Source organism: Ornithodoros turicata, chromosome 2, assembly GCF_037126465.1.
Source record: "Ornithodoros turicata isolate Travis chromosome 2, ASM3712646v1, whole genome shotgun sequence".
Classification (NCBI taxonomy): Eukaryota; Metazoa; Arthropoda; class Arachnida; order Ixodida; family Argasidae; genus Ornithodoros; species Ornithodoros turicata.
The window spans coordinates 92,673,683-92,678,496 of NC_088202.1; the positions used below are offsets into that span (position 1 = coordinate 92,673,683).

General features: G+C 42.6%; 2 long non-coding RNA genes across 2 annotated transcripts; one reads left to right on the forward strand and one right to left on the reverse strand.

Moving 5' to 3' along the window:
- Positions 1 to 995: 995 nt before the first annotated feature.
- Positions 996 to 2,505, reverse strand: LOC135383844 (uncharacterized). The gene is made up of 3 exons (XR_010420102.1): positions 2,251 to 2,505; positions 1,686 to 1,776; positions 996 to 1,263 (listed from the first exon to the last, which is right to left on the reverse strand). It is a non-coding gene; the product is annotated as an uncharacterized LOC135383844 (long non-coding RNA).
- Positions 2,506 to 2,700: 195 nt separating this feature from the next.
- LOC135383843 (uncharacterized) lies at positions 2,701 to 4,309 on the forward strand. The gene is made up of 3 exons (XR_010420101.1): positions 2,701 to 2,803; positions 3,091 to 3,206; positions 3,772 to 4,309. It is a non-coding gene; the product is annotated as an uncharacterized LOC135383843 (long non-coding RNA).
- Positions 4,310 to 4,814: the final 505 nt, after the last annotated feature.

Sequence of the window (4,814 nt, forward strand, 5' to 3'; positions counted from 1 at the left end):
GAGCGCCCCGTACACGGGAACACGACCCTGCAACCTCCCGCGCTGCAAAACATGCAAGCACGTTCAACACGCTAACTCCATCAAAAGCACTGCGAGCAATTACACCCACCCCGTTAACCACGCATTCACATGCACAAGCTCCAATGTTATATACTGCATTGAATGCGGCGACTGCTCTATGCAATACATTGGTGAAACCGGCCAACAAATGAACAACCGCCTTACCGGACACAGAACCGACACGTCCAACAAACTCCCCAAAGCAGTCGCCGAACACTTTAACATTCCTGGTCACAATTTTGACAACATTAAACTATATATTCTAGAAACCGGGTTTAGATCCACACGTGACAGACGTGATAGGGAGTCTTATCTCATATACAAGTTCAACGCTCTTCACCCGTCCGGTATCAACAAATCACAAGGCACCCTAGAAACACTTCACAAATAAAATATGCTTTTCCCATCTACCTCCATTATCATCTGTTATGTTCTGCATGGCCACTGCTTTCTGCTCTCTTTATTGCATGCCACAACTTTGTATTACAAATATATATTTAAAAAAAAAATTTGCTCATTCTGGAATTTTCCCCACGTAACCACTAACCTCCTTATCTTTCGCTATGCTTGCGAATTCTTGCCTGTTGTCCCGTTTCGTCCACGTGTTCGTGAACCTTCCATTTTTCTGCAACCGGTCTGTAGCCTAGATCACTGATTGTATCTCATTACGGCCGAAGTCTCATTACGGCCGATGTCTCAATACGGCCGAAAGTCTCAATACGGCCGATAATCCTTTAATCCCCAAGTGTCTCATTACGGCCAAAGTCTCAATACGGCCGAAGGCAGTCTCATTACGGCCGAAGATGTCTCATAACGGCCAAATGTCAAAATGTGTATTGTAACCTGCATTGATATGCAATGTCGCAGCCAGGTATGGATATATATTCAGCAGGGTATAAGCCATGCACTGTGCCCTTATCATATTTATATACACATATTGCGAGACAAACGGTATGTTTTCATACCACAGCACAATGCAACATATTGTGTAATGTGTACTCCCACAAGGTAGTGTAGGCTGTGAAGCAGGCTACTATGTGGAGTTAGCTACTTGTAGAGAGCTAGATGAATATTGGCTTTGTTGTGACGCTTTTGGAGCCATCCTACAGTCATTGGCCATGACAGAGCACCTATCTCAGTCGATGTCAGTTTATTTCCATTCGCCTTACAATGATACAATTCTTGCTTCTGGAATGAGTAAACCTGCAAGAAGCGATGAGCAACCATGAATAGGCTAGAATATTAAAAACAACAACAACAAGCATTTGTCTCTACATGGCTCGTTTTAATGTGCACAAGCTGCACACGTGTTGATACGTGTCTGCTATTTCATACAAGGTTAACATAAATATTCATTTAGACAAAAGAATGACAAGCCTTAAAAATGTGACTTCCTGGTAAACACAGAGCATGACCATGATATGAATATAGGTTCAGTAGTTCATTCCCTTAATGGAAACATGTGAATATCAAATAGTAATACATTACAATTCATGAAATGATGCATGCATAACTTTCCATTTCTGGTTTCTTTTTTATAAAAGTAGTGCACGAATTAACATTCGTGCACTACTACAAAATTTCTCACTTCACAACAGAACCTTATGATGATCTTAACAGCTCACCTCTTCGCCAGGACTCCCTGGGCAGCAACATCCTATTAGCCATGTTGTTGTTTTTCTTTTTCGGAATCCTTCGTGCAGCCACATACCATGCCTGGAATGGAAAACCAGCTATAAATAACAATGTATCTGAATGACTTCCTCTTGAAGTATTTATTCTAATCAGATATGCTTTGTGCCTACTATGGTGCGCGAAGGCACATAAGTACAACATTTGCAGACGTTCGACGTAAGCAGTTCTTGGAGATCAATTCAAGTACGCCGACTTGCGCTTTTATTTTTGAAGAAATACGACGACAAATTTTAACAAATGAAATATGGCTCACAATGATACTAGTAAATGCTGCTGTACGGTGATGCATTATCGGTATCTTATCGTCTTCGAATAAATTTGTTGTTCCTAAACGCGCAACCAACTAGAAACTGCGCAAACCTACGAACGGATACCGAGTTACATCTATTACAGGCACTTCAGCTGTTTTGATTAATTTAAATTACTCTTATGAGAATCCAACTATGTGTGGACAGCACACTACTAAGACAGGCAATCTACGAAAGCATTACTCACCAGAATTCCTGCTTGACTTGGTCTTGGTCAACACTGCGCGATATACGTTGGGGCTGTGGCGATTCATTCAACTCGATTTTTACCGGAACAACAGGCGCTGCTCGAAAGACAACGACGGAAAATAGAGAGCCGCTATAAAGTCCGCTAATTTGCACATTACAGCACTACAAAGCGATATATGAACAAGTCGTAAACAGCAACCGCTCGCTCACACACACAAGAAACGAGGTACCCAACGTTGCTAGACACCATCCGAACTCCGAAGTGAGAGTAGCAAAACAACAAGATATCAAAACACGAAAGGAAGAGTATTGATCCCCCCTCCTTCTATAGCATGCAAAACGTGATTTGCGCTGAGATGAACATATATGTTCATGACGCGAGTAATTTTCACTTTTCACTGATCCAAAGGAGGTCACGTGGGATTGCTCGACGCTTGCGAAATTGCGAAATCAACAATGAAAATGGCGAAACGAAACTTGTGAATCGTGCATTTGCTCTTCATGGTAGCTGCCAAAAAATCGAATCAAACTTATGGGACACTGGATTACAGGTATGTTGGCATCTTTTTCATTCCTGCATATCATTACACTATACGTGAATACATGGTGTCATGTCTCACGATGCTGGGGAAGTAGTTGCATGGGGAAGTGTGCATGGTTCTAGACTTTTAATTCTTGATCGCGTAATCGAAATATCGGCACCTCTCGCATTGTGGCTTGCATGTGACCAACCAAGTGCTGTTCCCTTACTAGCGCTTCCTACAAACGACAAAACGAAACATGTGGGAATGTATATTTTTGATTACTCATATGTAACAAGAAAATGTATCGTTTTCAGGTTGCTGCCACTACTCCATGTGCCCGCAATTGTCTTGCGTGTATGATTACACTAACGGCGTCGCCCACCACGGCGGAAGTGTTTTGCGTACACGCGTTTCAGCATGAAGCCTGCAGGTAACATCTGATGTTTACCCTTCGGATATTCTGAATTTACATATTGTCGCTTAGAGGAATTCCGAATGCCCAGAGTGACACACACTTTTAACATTGTGACATCAGTGCAGTGGCATAAGCTCTAATGTAGTGCCCCACGAAAATGAACAAGGGGTAGTGGTTTATCCAGAATCCCAAGCACGAGAAGGGTGTTGGAAAAAATTGTTGGAATAGTTACGTCATTACAGCTTAACATATCATTACAGACGTATCTGAAGCTGAAATCGCAAGGGCACCCCCTGTAGGGGGTGCACAGGCAAAAAAGTTAGGGGGGGTCTTGATAAACCACTGACGAGTAGGACTCCTCCACCCCATGTCAAGCCTCATAAAACACCTCCTGAAATAGTTTCCTGGCTATGCAGCTGCATTATTATGACGTAATTGTCATTGTTGTCCATAATTCTTGAATATGTTTTGAATATATGAAAAAAAAAGTCTGCTTGACAGCATATGCCTTATAGTCATCATCAAACAAGAGCATATGTCATTTTGTTCAGTGGCTTATGTACTTTTTTGTAAATTTCAGGTGGACGTAAATTGTAGAAGGCCGCTAGTGGGGGAGAAGATCATGGTCATAGGTCATGTGACTCCTGGAGCTCCCAGTGGGCTCCCTTGTGGAGTACTTTTCAGAACACACACACATACAGTTTGCTCACAGAACCAACGAGTAGGATGTTGCTTGAATACTGAGAGAAAATGGCGTAACACATACAAATATCGTGTGACACATATGACAATAAAAACATTTTTCACAAGGGATGCATGAGACACTGTCGCAATATTGTGTGCATGAACCATTGTGTGTGACACAAGCCATGGGGGCACACCGCCTCGGACACATTTTGGGAAGCATAAAACACAGTATATACAGAGCTACTATGGTGGATGCTTCTTTTTTCTTTTTGGCCGTTATGAGACATCTTTGGCCGTAATGAGACTACCTTCGGCCGTATTGAGACTTTGGCCGTAACGAGACACTTGGGGATTAAAGGATTTTCGGCCGTAATGAGACTTTCGGCCGTAATGAGACTTCGGCCGTAATGAGACTCGGGCCGTAATGAGATGTTACCAGATCACTACGTTCACATAATCCCCTCCACACTCTAACAAAGCAGCCATTCACTCCCGCCGTAAAAACCCGTACGGACCTTTCTTCCCTCCGGGCTGTTGACCCACAATTCGCATGAACCTTTAAACACGACACACCTAACCCTTTAAATACCATGCCAATGATGAGGACGGTGCCCAGAAGAAGAACAGTCTCTGTTCGAAATATCGGCGGCTTCTGTCCTGAGGCAACTCCCTTCCTACATATATAGTATATGTTTTATCTGCGAAAGGAAATGCCACTGCTGCATATTTCTTTCAAGGTGGACTGCCTTAAACACGTAGTGGCGCAGGACTTACTACATTTTAGGTTTTTATACCGCGACACCCATTTCTCGTCATCGAAAACAATCGAAGGGAAGAAACTGAAAATGTCCAGCTGGTGGCCAAGGTTGAAAAACTGAAAAAAAAAAAAGACTTGCTTTCTACTGTAAACGTCTACTCACTACATGAGAGAAATGA